The sequence below is a fragment of the Xiphophorus maculatus genome, chromosome 13, assembly GCF_002775205.1.
Source record: "Xiphophorus maculatus strain JP 163 A chromosome 13, X_maculatus-5.0-male, whole genome shotgun sequence".
NCBI classification, from domain to species: domain Eukaryota; kingdom Metazoa; phylum Chordata; class Actinopteri; order Cyprinodontiformes; family Poeciliidae; genus Xiphophorus; species Xiphophorus maculatus.
In genome coordinates, this window is record NC_036455.1 from 21,699,297 (window position 1) to 21,720,873 (window position 21,577).

The 21,577-nt window shown below is 38.8% G+C and overlaps 1 protein-coding gene across 2 annotated transcripts in view; it reads left to right on the plus strand.

The window, feature by feature from the left end:
- Nucleotides 1-1,123: 1,123 nt before the first annotated feature.
- The window catches only part of calcr (calcitonin receptor), a 65,826-nt gene continuing 45,372 nt past the window's right edge, over nt 1,124-21,577 (plus strand). The window contains exon 1 of one of the 2 annotated variants that reach the window (XM_023345343.1): nt 1,124-1,608. The gene's annotated coding sequence lies outside the window, so the exon portion shown is untranslated. The remainder of the gene's footprint in view (nt 1,609-21,577) is intronic. The other variant, XM_023345342.1, reaches the window with a different exon arrangement.

The following is a 21,577-nucleotide window of genomic DNA, read 5'->3' on the forward strand; positions in this document are numbered from 1 at the left end:
AATTCAGTGAAAATAAACTCTATTCTATTCCATTTCAAATGTTCTTTTCTCCATTGAGTTTCAAAACAAGACTCTGGCTGGACCACTCAAAAACATTAATTGTGCTGTCAGTCCATAAGCGAGAGATGCTTTGATCGAGTAAAATATTACTTTGGGACTAAGTCTCCCATATGTATGGATGATTCTTGGTTTTCATTGTGTGTAAAGCTGTGCTGTGAAAATAATCTGGAACTCTACCGATATTGGTTGCACAAACATGGGGCAAATTTTGAAGGAAGAGTGGTGCTGAAGAAAGAGTGGTGCAGTGTATTTCTCTTTTCCTGACTTTTTTTCTCAGGTCAAAAGTTGCCACCAGCAGATAATATGGCTACCCAAACTGTAATTTATTTGAAAAACATTTCACTGAACCTCAAGCAGCTTGAATGTGTTTTTCCACTCTTCTTCCAGACTCTGGGAATTTGATAATAATAATAATAATAATAATAAAAAAACTTAGGTCTTTGGAACACTGAGTAACTCCACGGTCATTTTTGCCTCTTTGGTTAAGTAAGACATTGACAGAGAGAATATGGAACTTACAGTCCATGTTCTGGATAAAATTGTACGTGGTCTCAAATGTCCCTCAATTTCAAGTCTTGAATGGTGTTCGCTTCAAAACCTTTTCGAGGTAGTAGTAGTAATCTGTTTTGCATGTGCACCTTTTCCTTCCTCTAAACTTTCCATACACATGCTTTGGATCTTGCACAGGCTTACCCCCTTGAAAAAATGCTGATATTTTTTGTTGGATAGCAGGCTTCTCCACGACTGCGTGAGTCATAACATTGCCATAACGCAGCAATTATGTTTTAAAACTACTAGTAATTCTTTTTTTTAAATTTTTTATTAAAAACTGAACAGCAAAATGAACACAATTCCACGCTTGAAATAGATCAATCTGCCTAATTAATCTATATAATGTGCAAGTTCCACTTATTGAATTAATTTGTGGTGCTAAATTAGAAATATTCCAGTTTACTGAGACGCACCTGTATTTCACTCTCGGCACCCATAGACCAAACGCAGACTGCAATCTTGACTTCTTTTTTTTTTCTGTCGCTCCAGTGTTTGTTTTAATAGGCTACCGGTGTCCAAACGAGTGTCCAATCCGCGCGCACAGCCGCTGCGAGCCGAGGCTTCTCCTCGCTGCATGTCTCAAACTGCACGCAGACACACAGACAGAGAGGTAAGACGAGGAGGAGCTCCAGCTCCGCAGGACCGACCGCGTAAACGGAAGGCTGCTCATGCGCTTGGATTATACCGGGCAGTGAACTGTCACCGCTCATAACAGCGCCAGCACGGCTTTCCTCGCTGCCCTCTGCAGCTCATTAACTCGTCTTCTAATAGTAAATCAATCAATAAATAAGTCTGGATATTTGCGCAAAAACTACAACAGTAGCGGCGTTTATGTGATTTTTCTAGTTTTTTTTTTTTATTTGTTTTTTTCTTACCCTGGATAAAATTATATAAAAGTATTTTTCTTTCACCTGCACTGCTTGAACTGTCGGAAGAAGAAGGACTTCTCCTTTCGCATCTGTAAGTCTCTCCCTGGAACTACATCATCTACAATCTGTAAGTCGTCACAAATGAATGTTTTCTTCTCTTAACTTTTTTTTTTTTTTGTTGCTTTATTTACTTTCTGTTTTGGAAACTTAAATATATATTTATGAGTTAGAATTGAGTTTAATAACTCAAAAGCTACATTTCCCATTTTTGTGCACAACGAGATGCCTGGAGGGATTTACATTATATTGAAGCTGCTGATGCAAAACGATCTGCTTAGACATTTTCCTCATATTTATGCTGTAGCTGGATGAATAACAACTGCTTGCATGTCTTGCAAAGTGGAAAAAAATATTCTTGAGCATATAATATGTCTCTTACAGTTATTTTATACAACAACATCATTAATTAAGCTATTATAACCAGTCTCTTCTGAAGGAATGCTGATTGACTTGGTCCTTAATTGAGGGTAATGTTTAGAAATACCATACTCTGATTCTCCTTTAGTAAATCGTTGCTCACTTGGGAGAAATTTCCAACAGGAACTGTGGTCAAAAGCCTTTGTAGGATATTCTAATTGTGTCTTTTCTGCTCAAAGTCAGAGAAAAGTGAATACGGTGATTCCTTTATGTGTCAGGCAAAAAATGCACACATGCGAGAAACGTGCAGTTCTTATACGCTGCACTCCTGGATCCTCTGGGTCAAATGATGAGAACCAAGATGAAGCACCTACACAGTGGTTAAAGGTTAATGTATGCGACCTTTCTTTGCTTGTTTTTATTAGAAACAACAGGATAAAGAACAATTCTTTCTTATTTGCACTCAGAGTGCGATATTCATGATCTACAGTCAGTCAAATCGACCTTCTCTACTTCTGTGTGCAGTTTTTTTTTTTTTTTAAACCACGCTTCATGGCTGCAGCGCCATATCGATCAACTTAGCAAAGTCACAGAAAATGGGGGGAAAAATAGGCTCGCCTTCATTGACCCACCGCCCACAATACGGAAACAAAACGAGACAAATTCTTCCCGAACGCCGCCTCATTTCAGTCTCCAGATGGAGCAAGGAATAGTGTTTTAAATTCAGGAAGATGTCTGCCAATATATTAGGGAGATACCTTTGGGTTTCATACAGCTGTAGTGCAACAGCATGTGCTATCGGGTTTTATTAGAGGCTTGATCGGCATCAGAGAGCAGAAAATGCTGAACTCTGATATACGCACGAGCTGTTCAACACAGAGGAGGACGGGAATAGCAGCAAACACACAATCAGCCTGTCGGAGAAGGAACAGGGGGGAGAGAGAGAGAGACAGAGGGACAGCCATAAGTGAAGATCTTTACAGACAGGCATGCTCAGATATGTAAGGTGCCCTGCGGTGAACTGGACTTGGCTGGCTGCGTGTTGGTCTGCTTTCTGGTGGCTCAGAGATAACTCTGTCATCCATCAAGCTGTGAGCGAGCGTTCCGCCTCGGTGTGGGTCGACCTGTCTGCAAGATCGCAAATGGGTGGGCGCAGAGGAGATGGGAGTCCAGAGAGCTGCATGAAGGAAAAGACGTAACTCATTAGAGCTAGTGGGAGATAGCGGGTAATAGTTTTATTGCTAAACTTCAATAAGAAACAGCGCTTCAAAATGATAATTCAGGATTTTTTAAGGGAAGCTCTGTTCAAAGGTTACAAACAAGTTGCTTGTTACAGAAATTCATATTATTTAGTTGAGAATCTTGAAGCTTATGGCCAATCAAGGAGGTTTTACACTAGAGTAGATTTCCACCATCTTAAAGCAACTCCAATCTCAAAAAGCACTGCAGTGTTCATAAACACTATGAACATTTAAACCATCATGACATTTCCATCACATTGGGTATTTGCACCAAAGCGGATGATTATTTATACAGGAAATGAAGGTTGGAGGCAATGTGCAGCTAATAATTCTCCGGTCTGAACATTTAGTGAGAACAGAGGAAGTAAGGTGTTTCTAGTTATAGTATCTGCCCGTTGTAAAGTGAAGAGGTGTAAATAGCTAAAACTTTTATTACTATTAGTATTATTTTTGCACCATCTTGTTTTTCTTTTCTCTGACCAGAACAGCTTTCGTCATTCCATGCTCAGTAGGTGTTTCACACAGGAAGGTTCACCACCTCCTACCTTTATTTCCAATGTAAATAAGAATTGACTTCTATATAAATAAGGCAGACGGTTGACGGTTCACAAAATGCATTCATGTAAATCTCTGCTAGTGCAACCTTTGTTCTTGGCCTCTATCAGACTAGCTGTTAGCTTCAGCACACCTGAACTAATCTGGATGAAAAACATTAGGAGATGTATGTGCTGAAAGTAGGACATCACCTTCTTGCAACCTTTCCACAAAAATCCCGAACTATCCTTTCAAAGCTTTATTCACACGGCAATTACGTTGTCCTGCAGTGCCTATTTTTGGACAACGGTCCCTCTGTGATTATGTGGCATGCAGATCAATGCCCATGAGAAAACACCACTTGCACACTCCCGAAAAGACTCAACTCAGCGTGCTGCACAAACCGAACTTCTGTGTTCTTCCTTCCCTCTCTACAGATGCACAAAGTAATCTAATTGACTCCTGTCGCTCAGGGAAGCTTAGCTGACCTGCACTGGTGTTGATAGTTCTTGGTTTTAATAAGGCTAGTGGTTCATGTTTTATTCATAGATACACGCAATAACTCTGCTTGTCTGAGCCTGGTAATCATCGATGATGAACAAGACAACTTTAATTAACCATGCAGGGCAGTTGACACATCTCACACTGCCTTACACCTCCTTGGTAAGACAAATCACGAAAAGATCATTTGAATTAGTGTGATTACACCGCAATTTAACAATGTGGGTAAAGCAGAAGCAGCCAGTTGGATTATATATCCTATCAGGAACTCCGGATTCTAATCATTTCTGACTCCACCTTTCTCCACTCCCATTCGTGTTTTAGATTTTGAACTATAATCAAATACAGTCCACACCAAAGAAAAACAAAGAGTGAAAATAGCCATTCAATTTAGCATCCAACCCTAAAGCCATGAATCAACTACCCACTTCAGCATCATTAGCCACCAGCAGAGTAAGGCTAGTCTTTCTCACATAGATTACACGTTGCATTTATTCACCAAAGGAGGATCTAAAAACAATTTTTTTCTGTCATTGTGTATGCTTTCCTCCAGGCTTCACTGTCCTGGAGGCTGAGTCGTATCCCTCATACCACTGATTAAGTGTCTTAGTTTATTACGCACATCCCAATAAAAGGACAGTTACTGAACACCTTTGAGCACTGAATAAGTTCTTCCTGCCTATCTAATTGCAATCTATTGCTCCTTATACCTTTTCTGTTTATTCTAAAAGACACTAAACCTGACTAAACAAAACTAAAATTAGATGTTCTCCGTGGTTGGAAGAAACTGAAAGGTCACCCAACCTTCTTTTTGTTAGCAAGCCATACATCAGGCTACAACAGATCCAACACTGGGGTTTAACCTTTTCGATTATGAAGTCATTGTGCCAGAGGTCTTTGAATCAATAATAGAGCTACATTTATGCTGCTAATGATGTATCATTTGGCAGCCAATGGCTGCGTGTGTGTGAGGAGATGCTTTTAGAGATACCCAAGGCAATATAACTCAAAGTACTGAGAATCTGGACTGGTTGAAGGATAAGGGTGAGTTAAAGGTATTGTCCACGTTGTTCTGCAAACTCAGTCAAACTTCCTTTAAGATAGTACGCTACGTATCAAACCAAACACTATGTCCAGCTTTTGTCTTTGTTTTGCTGTTTTTCTGTAAACTGTTCTTTAATTGGAATGATATGAACCCTCCCAAAAGCAAATTTAGTACACAGGTGCACTAGTTACATAACATAAGGCACAAAGCAGCTGTTCAGGCAATTGTTCCTCTGGGGATGTATTTTTCTTGTCGATTTCCCCATCATTCCAGCGGGAAGAAGCAAGAGCAACATGTCATTTCAGAAACAGCATTTGTTTAGCCTGGTGAGTTCAGACTGCACACAGTGCCGCCTTACTGACAAAGAGGGCAACTGTTTAACAAGAAGAAAGCTCGACAGATTCATGCCAGTCAAAGAATGAAGACGGTCCCATGACTGGTCATCATGACCCTTTGCTTCAGTTTTGCCAATAGTTTCCATGAAGGCCGGATGGATTATCAAAGTCAGCAGACTGCAACAAGTATGGCTGCAAAACATTTAAGTGGGATTTGACTCAAGTCACTTAGCTCCCATGCTTGTCCCTCTCAAGATTTCATCGACTCAAATAAACATGTTTGTTTCTCAGGAGACTTTCTTTTCTGAAAAAAAGTACTTTTGTCAAGTACTACAGAGGAAATTCAGAGGATTTCAGAGGAAACTTTATTACCCAGCGTTGTATTTATTGTTAGCGTTCATTTATTAGCGTCAAGTGAAAGAGCTGGATAATATCTTTAAATGCTGCAGTGCAGCGAAAGCAGCAGCTCTCTTGTTTGTGCGGTATGAGTCAGATAATAACTTTATTCATGCATTCATTCAGGGTCTTGTGCATGGCTCTCCAAGCCAAAACGAGAATCTGCTGTCGTAAAATCTAATTTCACAGTCATCTGTTTCAGTTATCTACGCCCCGTTAAGCTGTTTGCCAAGCGCAGGTGGCTGGATTTAGCGGCGGAGGAGCTTGCATCATTTGAATATGAGGCTGGAACTCAGAGAAGAGGAGCCCATGAAATTAACGAGTGGAGAATGTAATTATCCCAGCATCACTGTTCATGTAATACAAGCGAAGCCGTGCGTTCCATGCTGTGACACATCCACTCTAAAGCAGTGCTGAATCCACTGCACTTCAGATATTGAGCAGCTGAAGTAGTATCAATAGGTGGTGCTAGAATAGAGCGTGTATCTGAAGCCTCGGTAAACAGAGGCCTGGGCAGGCAGATTGAGGAGCAGAGAACGTATCTGGGTAAAAGACAGACACACTTGCAGAATGATTTCCCATAGTTCAATGTTATCATTAACATGTCTCTGTGTCTCCTCCAGCTTGTTATGCCTTCTTCTCCAATAATACCTGAATTCGATTGGCAGCAAAGCTACTCGGGACGCTGCAGCTGCGCAGCTGGCGGCAAAACGTGCTTCTCCACTGGCCGGATTTATTGAATGTTCCCAATCTGAAATCATGAAGATGTATTAGCCACGTCGGCGTGTGTGCACTTTCACGTCACCTTTCAATTATGTTATTGTACACAAGTCGACGCGCATATTTACTGCAAGGTAAAAGCAAATCAAAACAAACAAACAAAAAAAACCATATTAAAGAATTGAAGACCTAAAGTGCTATTTGTCAATTTTAAAAGAAAGCCTTCCCTGGGGCATAGTGTGACTAAAAGATGGTGCAGGAGCTCATTATTGAGTAGCCGAGAGTCTGAGCAAGCAATTGAATTAAGTATCCTTTTAGCAGTAAATTTTAGTCCTCTGTTCTAGTTCCTAATTTGATTGTCATAGTTCGTGCAGTGTAGCAAAAATTGTTGACCCTTCTAAGACCCACCAAATTGTCTGTTTTATCTTAGGCAGGCTGTGTATTTAGGTTCTTTCTCCTGCAAAATGAACCTCTGTGTCAATTGTTCTTGCAACCTCTTAATAGGTTCTCCTCCAGGATATTTGACTCCATCTATCTTACCATCAACTGTGAACAGCTTATCTGTCCCTGCTTAAGTAAAGAATCCCCACAGCATGACTCTTCCAACACTATGTTTCACCATGAGGATATTATATTCAAGGGAATGTGCGGTTATAGTGTTATTTTGCAAGTGGGGGGAAGAAAAAAAGCTACATTTTGGTTTCATCTGGCCACAGCACCCTGTTCCACATGTTTGCTTTGACTGCCATATGAGTTGTGAAAAACTGGTCTTATTGCTCTATTTAGACATCGGGTTTCTTCTTATACTTGTCTGTTATTTTTGTCCCACTTGCTTTGCATGCTGGCTTAGGCGGACGATTATGTCTAGGAAGGTTTTTGGTTGTTCAACGCTTGTGATACAAAGCTAACACCCATAAAATCAAATCAAAATATATTAAAGTCTGCAGTTTTAACAGAAAAAATGTTAAATGTTCAAAGAACATTAATACTTGTTATTTTCATTTCCTTTTCTCTTTTCTTTTAATTGCTTTGAGAGATACCCGTCTTTCCTGTTATTGGGTGTCTGTCCGTCCTCTTTTTCCTCTAAATTTTCTCACTTTCTGATTTTTGTCTTCATTTGAACCTTTGTGGCAGCCACCTGTCATGCAGTCATGGATGGGCATAACCTGAGGTTACCGACACACATGAAAAGTTTCCTTTTGAACTCAAAGGACATTTTATCCATTTCAATGGAACAAGTTACAGAGTTTTCAACCAGAATAAAAATAAATAAATCCATTGCATTTTTTTATTTCCTGTATTTCTAATCAAGGCAAATATCCAGGTGGATGTTTTGGGCCTTTGTTTGGACTCAGTTTAAATTCTTTTGACCCAGCCTCCAAATTCAGTGCTAAATTCAGTCTGTACATACACCTGAAATTAGTCCAGAACCAGCAACAGATGAAGAAATGAACGATGAATGATAGGTCTCTACTCTTGTTACCTTTTATCTCATTCCCCACAGTTGAGCTCATTCACTTCTCATCAAGTTCTCTGCAGCAGCAACACGTCCTCCTGTTCACGACACTCTCCCATCCCATATAAAAGATGTTGTCTTCAAGTCAGTCATCAAATCATAATCCCACATCCAAACAGGGGTTTTCCTCTCTCATTGAGATTGTCTTGATGACCTGAACCATCTGAAACAAGGGATGGTTCACAAAGTCCCACAGGCTGTCCCACTTACACTTCTCTATTGTTGCCCCAACTTGCTGACTCCATATCTCACGGTGTCCAGAACTCCCCGTTCCTGTCCATTTGAAGAACATTGAACTGGTCCTGCTGCTGATGAGGTGTCCTGTTGAAGAGGCTGCTCAGTAGAGACTCCATCTTGCTGCAGGACACTGCTGGATGTCCCTCCTTCCCGGTGCTTTTTCACTGCTTTCGTCTCTGTGGATAATGTCTGTGTTAACTGGGTGACATGTTCACAACATTGGCACAAACCTTTTTCCCCCACATCCAACATGGCGACGACAAAAAGCACCATCTCTTTCCCAAAAAGCAAGTTATTTGGGGTAAAACTAGTACTGGCATGGACACTGCTACAGTATGCCATCATCACATATGGCAGCCACAAATCCAAGTTTAGCTGGTTATCCTCTACAAACAAAGACAACATTTGGGCAATTTAACAAATGCAGTTAAATCATCCCATCAAACCATCTGACTGTGGATGGAATGGGGATTTTCTTGTTTTATGGAAGTTTAAGAGCTGGGATGTATTCCTTAATAAAACTGACCTAAACAACCTCTCTTGATCTAAATGAGTGCTATAGTACCAGACCTACAAACCCATTCCTCTACCAGAACCTTTGGTATTTTATGTGCCTCTTGATTGGGTAAAAGACATGCCTCAGTCCGTTTGGAAAAATAACAATATTGAGCCCAAAACATCAAATGCTATGCTCTCATATTGTCTGTTGAACACAGATGTTTGGAGGGGCCACCAGTATAGGACAAACTTTGATTTAGGAATCAAAGTTTGAATCAGAGAGCCACGGTATTTTCCAAATTTCGCAGAAGCTCAATCTCAACTGCTAATTGGATTCCAGAAGAATCCAGAGTTTTAGGTTTTGCAGCACAGAGATTAATCTGAAAGTCACCTGTTGAAAAATGACTGAGAAACTGATCTCTGTTCAACATGTCCTAAGCCTGCTCATTCATAGAAGGGTATGCTGTAGCCAACTGTATTTCATGCTTCGCTATGGAAGGGTTTCAAATATATTGCCATTGCTTTCTTTAACTGGGAATAATTATTTCTGGCTTCAGAAGACATTCCATTATAGACATCTTGTGCATGACAAACGGGACAAAAATCTCTTGACAGACTCGTCCCATCCATTAATCCTGACTGCCAATTCAAACTGCTCCATCCAGTCAGACTAGCCTTTGCATTTGGCTGCATTTAACTTCAACATAAGCTATATTGTCATGTTTTACGCAGCTAATGAACAGTATCACCTGAAAAATGTCTTGTGTCAATAGACTATACAGATATAGGTCTTGACACAATGGGGTGAAAGTTCAATCCAATACAACTTTAACCTTGAGGCAGAGAACACTGAACATTTAAATGCATAAATAATGAATGAATTTCATAGCATTGTGATGTTACTATTACTTTTACGTAGAAGCCATATAAAGGGTGTCACGTGTTTGCAACCACACTGACAATCTCTCTTTAATTTTCATAACTAATAACACAAAAGAAATAAAACTTTTTGTCGGTAAGCTTTAGAGGGGCTGATAGCTTAAACCAAGCTAGCAGCTCAATTATCAAGTTCAAACATTTTTTTGTCAATTTATAATTGCATAGATAGATAGGGCAAGTTCACTCAGCGATTTTTCTTTTTTTCTTCGTACAAGTCAAGAACTGGCTGCTAACAGATAAAGAGACCCCACATTATTAGAGAAAATGGTAGGAAGCACAAAGCTGGAAAAAAAGCTTTGACAGTCATTGTGAACAAAAGATTTTTTAGATGATAAACGATTCGGAAATCATTTCAGGGCTCAAAGAAATGTCTAGCAAGAGGATTAGTGGCACATCAGCTGCATTTAAGTCCCCCTGACCTCCATGTGGCTTGAAGGAACAGCCCAATATAGTTTGGGGTAATTAATGGATTGGCAGCGTATTTCCCTCTCCTCCAAGGACAGTGCCGTGTGCTTTATTGGAGGCTGCTAATTCTGACTTATTACAATAGCTCTCCACTATTAAACCATGAACGATTTCCTTTTACTGTTCAGCTTTTTTTTGTTTTCATTTTGGCTCCCACTCTTTATGACTCACAGGGTCTGCCGGAACAGAGTTTAATCATCCCTATTAACGAGTTCAGTGATTGATCTGTGGTGTCGAGGGAGAGCTATTATGTAAACTCAGGTGGCTGTTTTTTTCCTACCCCCACCTCTAAAATAAGGTTATTTCCATCTTTGTCAAAATCTGATGGCACAGTTTCAAGTTGAATACAACCTTGTTTGTGGTCAAAAGCAGGGAGCTAATTGAGTTCATTTCTGGGATTTGTAATCATTTAAGGGGAAATTGCAAACAATAAATACATTTTAAAAACCCAGCCGAACAAACAAACAATAAAAGAATGGCTAGTTTGTGATTTTCTTTTTTCTTAGATTCACTTGTGAAATTTATGATTCTGAATGTGGAATGTTTTCTGTTGTAGTCTTTTGTTCTCATCGTAGGATTGAAAGAGTTTGGTAGGGCCTACATATAGTCTCTAAGGATATGCGAGGGCTTTAAGAAGGAGGTTTCACAGGATTTTTTTGCAAAGGGAAATTTATGCTCCAGCATCAGCAAGACAGCATTGGCAGCACATCCGATCTCAGGTTGCTTAATCTGGTGAAGAATTAATTACTACATTCCAGGGAAATTAAATATAAAAATAGGATTTGGCTAAAGGCACGAAAGAATTTTCCCCAAAATTGGTTCAGGTTCAAGCATTTTAAAGATTTTTGCTTGTTGTTTGTTTTCCAAGTTTCATGATATGTTTTTATATTTAGATCTTCACAATTGTCTAAATCTGAGGGTATTCTGATGCCAAAATAAATTATTAAAACAGATTTGAAAGAGCCCAAGTATTTTGATTTTGAGTTGGAGTTAATCAGAGATACCAGATGCAAAACAGAATCTTCAATGGCTGACAGATTACATTATTGCTTTATTTTTTTTGTTAGCTATATAGCTATATAATGATGCACTTGTCAGAGAATAATTCCAGGGATAAGACCTCCATAGGTTGTAGTAATAAGTGGAAAAATCAGTGATATTTGGAATTTGTTGTGGCTAGTGACGAGGTTCTTATTAATACAAAATAATAGTATATTTCTGCATATTTTACATTCAAACAAAAGAATATGCTCCTGTTCATGTAATAAAAACCTTTAAGGTGGGCAAATGAAGCTGTTCTTCCAGAAAGTTTGACATTTTATGAGAGCAGTAGCTATATCGGATATTAGGCCTGGGTTGACTCTATAAACCTCAGTGTTTCCATATGAATATAGCCTATGTTTTATTTAATTTTTAGACATTGACCTCAGAGTGCAGATCAAATGCATTGCACTTCTGCTCTTTCAGTTGACTCCTGAAGACTGAATATTGATTTTGCTTTAGAGCTTTTGAATTTGCACCATGATATGTGTTGTTTAGAGACCCTCTGGTTGCAAATCTTTAATCATCATGCGCCTCTGTAGCTTTTTCCTATTGTCTGTGCTGTATCGATTTGCATGACCACTGCTTGTCTTAATCTAATTTGTAATGCAATGTTTGCTCATTTTCCCTTCCCTGCTTTCTCTTATTGGTCCATTTATTAGTTTACATTTTATGTGTTTCTATTTTTAGCTCCTGGTCACGATATTAAAGAACTGTTTGAGCACTTGTGCTGCCTGGCAGTTATTCTTCTTGCTATGGCACATATTTCTGATAGCACTTGTACTTCTCTCTTGGCCCGTTTCCCTCAGTCTGTTTACAGCTTGTTAGAAGCCAAACACGGCCTGCCCCCTGACCCAGTGGGGCGTATAAGATTTTCTCTCTTGCCTGGAAGGAGAACCATTGTTAAAGCCTTTCAAGTGAAGCTCAGTGGCAGAAATACTCAATTAATTGCTTTTCTCATAGGTGTCAGCTTGGATCTGCTTTCACTATATGTATACATGGAAGTAGAAGTTTGGTTGAAAAAAAAAATGATGATATTTGAGATTTATGCACGTAGAAAAATGTTAAAATTTTATTTGTCTTATGCTGTTTTTGTCAGTAAATGCTTCCACTAAGCATTTACTGATCTTATTTGTTCATAATAAGCATAACTATATGCTCATGAGAATCTTCCCCACCCATTTTTTATTGCTTATGTAGTTTACGTGTTCGTATGCTCATGCCAGCTGCCCTTATTTGCGGAGTTTTTCTCTGCAGGAGCTTTGCATTGACTGATAAAATTATGAATGTTCTTTAGAAAAATAAACTGAACGTGAAAAAGAGGAGACAAAGATGAGAGCTGTAATGCCATGGTGGAATTATCAGGATTTCGGTTTTGTTAGTATCTTTTTTTTTTGTGAAACTGAAAGGGAAATGGGAATTTTGAAGACTTATGATGTGCAGATGGAGCAGCGGAATAGAGAGTGCTGCTTAGTCAGTCACATAGATAACGGGCCTGGACTCAGCCCATCTGTCACCATCTTTCGTCTCTCTGAACCGGCTCTAGAGATCCTGATTCTGTTTCCGTGCCAGTTGCTCCTGCACATGTAAAATATTGTCCTAAGCGGCAACATAACAGTAGAAAAGATTTACCAAAGCAGGACCAGGAGATAAATATTTTGTTTTTTTTCTTTGTTTGCTCAGAAATTAGAATAACCACTCTACAAGAAAATGCATTTTTTTGTTGAGATAAACTCTTCTTCAAGTGCCTTGCAAAAACATTCCTTTCTCTTAATTTTTCACATTTTGTTTTCTTACACTTTGATGTGCTTTTAATGAGAGTTTACATTCTGACCAATACAACTAATACACAGTTGCTAAGTGGAAGGAAATTGACACAAGCTCTTTACTTTTTTCAAAAAATAAAAATTGGGAAGGTCTGGCATTAATTTGTACTTAGCATTTTATACACCTATATTTCTCTGTAATTACCACATTTAGCTGCAAAAATCTTTCCCTTGACTTTGATTCTAGTGAAAAAAAACAACTTTCCCACAGCATGATTTTGCCACCACAGAGCTTCACCATGCAGGTGGTGTTATTTGTCTGTCACCTATGGTGTTTTGCATCTAAATCTTTTCAAAATGCTTGTATAGATTTGATTCTCATGGATGTCAGAAAAAAGGGCTAATTACAAATATGTGTATACTGTACTTTTGCAGCGCTCCTCTCCCTATGACTTATTTTTCGTGAAACAATCTGTGCTTATTATATAAAGAAATTGCAATGCAATATCATTCAGAGCACATAAAATACAAAATATTTACAATCACAAAGTTACCAAAAACTAGATTCTAACTAATACAGCAATACAGTCAAAAACAATCTCAAAGAAATGTAACACATCTATGCAGTCAATCAGATTTCAAAACAGATAGAAACAATAACACGTGAAATTTTAAAACTTTATCGTTCTATATTAGTAATTGACATGATTAGTAATAATGGAATGTCTGTCTCTTTTAAGAGATCTCATTCCACTGCTTCATATGGCTATTGATGTTTGTTTATTAGTAATAATAATGTAAAACTCGGTTACAGTTACAATAGAACAAAAAACCCATTGTGTAAAGTGTATGCTAGCTATGTATCTTCAAATATTCAGAGGGTCCTAATAAAATTGTATTTATTTATTTCTCTTGTGTGTGTGTGTTTTTTTTTTGTAGAATCTGCTCTTTAACACTGTATAATCTTGGATAATTTACTGAAACACATCCAGATTTTACAGCATTTTCTGCTGTCACTCATCTTCTCACCTGTCCAGAGTGTTGTTTCTCTCTCTCTCTCTCTCTCTTTCTCATCCTCCTTCTCCTCTTAAAAATGTATTCCATAAATTTCTGTTGCCATAAAAAGGTTTGTAAAAGACCCTTAACAATCAATCACATAGCTAATCAAATTTCGTAAACATATTTTTTTATGATAAAATGTTATAGCTAAAAAATGTAAAGAATTCCTCAGGAAGACAATTTTGGCGCTTTACTAATCTAATGAATACACATTCAGTTTTATTTTATTTACAATGAAAATTCTAGAGATTAACTTGCATGGTGGAAACACAGCATTTTATGTTGAAACCCAATCCTCATAGTGCTAATGGTTTACTATGAGGCCGACTGTAATAGTGGTAGTGCACAGCATCAGGCCCATCAATGCACATTCATCCACTGATTAGTTAATAGTGGCTGCAATTTTCAGTGTACTTTGCTGGCCATATACTCTTCCTGGGCTGAAAATTGTTGCCCATCAGCATGACACAGATAATGGTATCTAACATGGGATATGAGAGGAAATGGGCGACAGAGACACTCACCTCTGTGAATGTATGCAAGGTTCGGTGTGTGTCGGGGCATGTGTGTGTTCGTTAAACGAGGAAAGTTGGCTGTGGCTGCACACATTCCCTGTGTATGGTACAAAACAAGAATTTCAGCCTCAGACCTAACCCGTTAAAATTTTCTTTTCCACTTTCGGAATTATAAATTACCGAGTCCAAGTGTTTCCTGCTTGTTCTGATGTGATCTGTAAGAATATGGCATGACAAGATTGTTTTAAAGTCCTAACATCCATCACTTTGATGATACAGTGCTTGCATCTCAAAGCATTTGTCAAGTGTTTGATAGTGTAGAGACTTTTAAAAAAATGCCCTGAAGGCATTTAGATCGTAAGGGATAGCTGATCGAAATGCCTTGCAAAATAATGTCTTCCACATTTTCTTACTCAACAACCACAACCTTCATTGGGATTTTTTATGATAGACCAAAAAAAAATCAGTGCACACCTGTGAAAATAAAATTAAATATGATTTGTAGCACATTTAGCAAACTTAAATTTGAAAGGCATAGTATGGATTTGTCTTTGTTGAAATAAATTTAACCTCTTTGTCTTTTGAAAACAGCTGCAACCTCAGTCAGATTGAATGGACTTGTCTGTGAACATTGGTTTTCAAGTTTTGCCTCCGATTCTCAATCAGATTTGACTCAGTCTGGACTTTGACTGGGCCAGTATGAAACACAAATATGCTTAAATCTAAGCCATCTAAAATTTCTGTTAGAAAATACATAACTTTTTACAGATTAATACAAAATGCAGTTTTCAAAATGATGACTATCTCTCAAGCATGAAAGCCAACATGGCTGCATGTGAAAATTAATTGCTCCTTTGTACTAACCTGTGATCAAGAGAGATACTTTGTGGCAGCAGCTGCCACCTGGTGTTTGTGATAACTGACAGTGATTGCTTTTACATCACTGTAAATACGGTGCTCTCTTGTGTTATTTATGCTCAGCATTGGTTTCGGCTTTGAAACTCTTCCAAGAATGCTGCACCAGTCTCTGATCCTGTTCACTCCTGTGAAAAAGTAGAAAATGGACTTGAGGATTAGGGACTGATGCTCTGGCTCTTTTTAGTCTGTGAAGGAAGTGGAAGCACTGCTGAGCTTTTCCGACTGGTGATGAGGTGCGTTTGTCCCTGCTACAGGCTCCTTGTGTCTTTGCTGTCAGTGAGTGACATGGTGGGTTTTCTTTCTGCAGTGCTGCCTCTTTGCTAGTCTGATACCTCAGGACAGGTTGGCTCTTGCTGATCTCCGATCAGACTCATCGCCTGCTCTGAGAGTAACCTGTAGATCTTCCCTCATCAGCGAGGGTTTCTGGTTGACCTGTGCTGTGATGGTATTTGTGTCTGTGACATCATCAGTGTATTTATTAATGTTGGCAGTAGCAGTGTGTGAGGATTGTTAATGTTAATCTGGTAATTGGAGGTGGCTGTCAACTTAAACATGCCCCAGTCAGTGATTTTGAAATCTTATTTGACATCTCTTTACATACGTCATGCTCTCAGACTGGTTCTCTTTAGCTGATTTCTACATTTTAAGAGCCTGACAGTCATCAAACATGAGAGTTATTAGAAAAACTGAACTCAACAATTTGGTAAAACCTTAATTTGTGATTTACTCAAGAACGGTAAGTAGCGCTGAATTAGATCTGATAGATATTTTTTCTCTTTATAGATAAATTCAATCCCTGGGAAACTCTGTTTTTATCAACTGAAGGTTACCTGATATAATTACATCAGTTAAGTGAGACAAGAATAGAAAAAAATGTTTAAGGGACAGAAATGTTTTCCTCAGCTATATATTCGGTTCTCTGCTATACATTTAGGACTATTGTACTGCTTAAACATGTATGATTTTCCCTTAAGTTCCCTTTTACTCACTATTTATATAGTAATAAACAAGTAAAAAATAAGTCATGGTTCTCTGCCGTTTCTGGTAAATGTACCTTTGGACAGAAGTGTGTGTAGACAAACTAGAGGAACACAGGAGGATATTATTAGAACTTTAATGACTTTGTCTTTGTGCAAATACTGCACCCTTTAATGAAAACATTTGGAAAGGATAAGATAAGCGGGCCCGGCTGCCTGCACATGAAACGCATTTGATTTCAGCTGTAATCGTCTCTCTGAACTGCAGCTAGAAATCCCTGCTCTTCTCAAGCCGTCTTAATGTGGTGTTACTGGCAGGGCATGACCAATAGGGTGCTGAGGAACTTATCCCCTATTTGACATCACATTTAACCAGCAGCCACTGGGGAATTACCCTTACAAATGATGTGGGAAAATAGTAAAGCACTAGACAAAATGAGGCTTACATTAGAGGACGGTCCACCGTTAACCACCGTAGAGTCAATGAACCTCAGAAAAGATTGCAAGATATGTTATTGTGTAAATACAGCCAGCACTTCTCAGGTTGTGGCAACCTGTTTTGAGTAAATGCTGACAGAAACTGATACCTGATAAAGTGTTGAAGCTTGCAAATGGACATGTCTGTGCAACGTTTCCATCCTCTCTGATGAAATTTGATAGCTTCTTTTTCTTCAGGGACAATAAAAATCATCTCGTTTCTGTTAATGACTTGGGAACCGCAGCGTGGGTTTGGTCCCATTCCAGGTAATTCTGCGCAGGCAGCAGCTCTTAAGTCTGGCATCCTCTGCTGCTTTCTATCAAGGTCATTCTTTTTTGCTAAACATCCAAACTTCCAGCTTTGTTTCCTAAACTTTTTGAAGCATTTTTTTTTCTCCCTCAGCATATGCCGGTGAAATGGTTGTAATTATCGTCGGCATCCACATTGAGTGGAACAGCTGCCTGGAGTCAGTGAAGCAGTCGGGTTTGTTCTTGTGAGGCTGCTCTGTTTGTGCTGAACAATAATACAAGTCAAGGGAGATTAGTTTGAAAACCCACATAGATAGACCCACATGATTATTTTTTCTTAGCGTAAGAAACCCAAATTGACTGTCTGCTTGGTTTTGTGAAAATTATGGTGTCGGCTTGGATGATTTTAAATTTCATTTTTTTATGTCTCTAATGTAATCGGTGGCCCCCACAGCACGCAGTTTCAGCATTCGGCCCTCTAACGTAGGCGTCTATCAGCATCTCATATCCTGAGTTGGTGAAATTTGTTCTTTGCCACACTAAAGTTCTTTGAATCCATCTGATTGGGAGGATTTCTCTTGTTCAGAAGTCCTGTTCAGTGTGACCCTGCAGATGTAGGTCTGGGGTCTGGCAAGGCCGAAAGTTGAACTTTGTTCTGGAGAAGTCGTTATTTTGTTGATTTTGATGTACGCTCGGACTTTCAGTAGTGCTGCGAGTGCACAGTGTTCCCTCTGTAAATGAGAACTACTTTTCAATCCTCTCATTAGGCCGAACATAGGTGTGAAATTAATTTTTAAAATGAGGGGAAAAATAAAAACATATCTCTTAATCTCAATTTGTCTATCAGAAACTTGAAAGTGTACACTGTCGTGATTTCACCCGCCATGTTACTACCACCATCATGTTTCCCTGTGATTATCATTTTGTTTTGGTGATTTGCTGTGTTGGGTCTGTGTGCCAAACGTGCAAAGAACAAAGATGATGGAAAAGCAGGTTTTAAAAAATAAATGGATGTAGAGTACGAGTCCAAATAAAAAGCTTTGGAGAGTAAAAAATGCATCTCCTATAACAGTTTACAATGAGTATGTTATAAATATCTAATAAATTGTTATGTATACGAAGCTGTCTATAACAGTGATGTGAGAGCATTTCTTTATAAATAAGTGTCTGCATGTCACACTATTTTAAGACTGATTGAGTCTTTTGTAGAACATATTTTTGTTTTTTCTGCTCATGTGAGTTTTAACTCGTTCGTAATACGTGTAATAGGTTTTGAAGCTTTCAGAGCTATTCATGTTGAACATTCGCACTTACACTCCTACAGACAGAAAGGCATATAAACAAGGCCATTCTACATATGAAGAATGCACAATAGCATAGAATGGTGCATTGTTTCTTTAAACACTGGGAATTAGAGAGCAAGAAAAACTGCAATCCCTCTTTTTTCTTACTTCAGTCATATGGATTCATCAAGACCAGTTTATTGTTACTCTGTACTTCAGACACAAAGATTGCCATTAGCTGTTTTCTGTCCACATCTTAACCTGAATGCACGCTCACAGGTTGCACATTTCCTCTTTTGAGAAACTGTTTTAAATGTTAATCCATTTCATTGTGAATGGGTTCCCTGCTGCCATGAAATGTCACTAATGTTAAGGTTGCACAGTATCGGTTTTATGTCTGGAGAAGCTGCGTTTGCACGATTGCTTTCTAGCAAAAATATGCATCCATATCGTCTTAATATAATCCTATTAAGAGAGCGAGATTGTGAAGAAGTCTGAGGCAGAAAACTGAGGCCTTTTCCTATTTATTGAATGTGTCTGCCTGTGCATTGCTGTCAGTGTTTTGAACTCTTTTTGGATCATGCAGGGTTAGCAAAGCCCCTCAGCTGAAATTACCGTGCTGTTTCTCTATTGTGTTTTGGCCGCGGCTGCTATAACAGCGATATTTCTGTCAACCTCCTCTTTTTTTCCCTCCCACCCAGCTGGATTGTTTTTCTTTTTTGCAATGTTTGCTCCACTCTACCAGTGTACATCCCAGAGCTGTTAGTTGTTCCAATAAGCACCTATCATTTTCCATCTAAATAAGCCCGTACTGTCTGATGCACTTTAAACTGTCTTGTTGGAGTTTATGATTGAAAAGTAGGGTTCGGTGGATGTCCGCCCGCTGGGCTCCCGATCTCATCCTCGGAGATCAATTCTCTGTTTGATTGCCACCCTTGATCTAGTGGTGGGGTTATCTTGTATGGTTGATTTGTAGCACCTCTTCTCTGCTAACGGTTCTCCAAGCTGATCTTTGCAGCTGTATTGTGCCTTTTTGCTCAGAGTACTTCCACCTCACACTTCTATTTTCTTTCTTTTTCATTTTGTAATGCCTCTCGAAGTGGTGGGTAAAAAAATTATTTTTAACTTGTACAAATCATGGTGAAGCATGCAAAGCAAAGCTTCTAATGCCTGTGTGAGAAAAGGGAATGTCAACCAGAATTCATCAAAACCTCCAGGGAAGTGATAGATGGAGGATTGTTATTTTCTTTGGAAATTTGCAAGACTATCAATCTACCTGTGTGTGGTAGATTTTAAGCTACAGCCACCAAACAGTTTTTTTGAGCTGATAAAATTACAATCTGTGGGACTGCGCATTCAGAATCCAGTAGTTCACTGTAAATTACGTTTTATGCAAATATGCAATTCTTGTGTTTAGAGCAATGTCTTGCATTTTATTTATTTTAATGAAAATGAGAGCAATTAACTGCCCGCAGAATCTCCTTGTAAGTGGAGAGTTTCCCTGCTTCGTAATAACTAAGAAAGTGGTGTCCGTCTGACGCGTCTGGCAGGGCAAGAAGAGCATCAATCAAAAAAGCAGCCAAGCGGACATCAGTAGCTCTGTGGAGGAGCAGAAGGCATCCAGATTTTATGTGGGCGAATCTGTCAACACTTCGCACTCCACAAATCTGGAGCGGGAAGAAGAAAGCCATTGTTAAAAGAAAGTCATTAGACTTTCTGTTAACAGTTTGCTACAAGCCATGTGTGGAGGTCACAGCAAACATTTAGATAAATGTGCTCTGGTGAGACCAAAATTGAACTTGGCCTTCAAGCAAAGCACAGTGGGTGGGTCAAAATCAGTACTTCACACTATGCCAATGTTGAAACATGGTGGCGGAAGAGTCATGCAAGAGGGATGTTGTTGTTTTATGTAGCATGGGCGGGGAAGCTGTTCAGAGCTCAGAGGGTAGATGATTGGAGCTTAATATAGGGAGAAAACCTGTTAGAAGCTGGAAAAACATAAAACAACACTGAGAGTTAGAAATGTTATATTTATGTCCAAGTCCAAACCTAAATTCAACTAAGAATGGCTGATAACACCGTCCCGTTACTTAAGAAAATTTTCAAGGAAATAATGAGCAATAATTTCAGTTTATGACTGTACAAAGCTGATAAAATAGATTTCTGTGATTGCTGCAAAAAGTTGTTTCTACGAAGTACTGATGAAGATTTTAGTTATAATAGTTTTTATAACCATACATCACTTTCATTCCACTTCACTGCTATTGCTTTGTGTTAGTCTATCCCACAAACCAATGTTTTAATACACTGAGAAGTGTGGTTGTTGTGGCGCTGGACAAGCTCTTTATCAAAGTGCCTGTACGTCTTCATTTGCAATTGGGGACCCATAAATCAAGCAGTTAAAAGGACTTCTTGTTATTCTGTGCAGAGTTTCTTAAAAAATTTAGTGGCTACTAATAAGAGGTGTCAATGGAAGTGATGACAGTTTCATTAATGTTCCCTATTGACCACTTTTACCAAAATTATTTGGTCAGAGGCACATAAAACAGAGGCGATTAATATCCAAAAGGCAGCAATAAACAGCAGACAGTAATACTGATTGTGGAATATTTTAGCAAGAACAAAACAGTCACAGTGCACTAACCTTCACATTTGGTTCTACAGAGTGAGAATCTATAGGAAACCTCATTGTCCCTGATAAACAGAGAGTTCGAGGTCAGGTTGGGGCTGCCCTCCAATCAACTGCATCCGCCAGCTGGACATCTGGTCAGGAAATGTTAACATTGTGTTCTTCAGCCTGGTCAGATAACAAGTAACCTGCCTTTTAGATGATACCTACTATCGGTTTATACTTTCTTCTCCACCTCAGAATGATATTTAATTTTTTTTTAACCTTTCACGTTAAGGCATAAAAACTCAGAAAATCTGAATAATCTGATGGTACCACTTCTTCAATATTTTCATTTC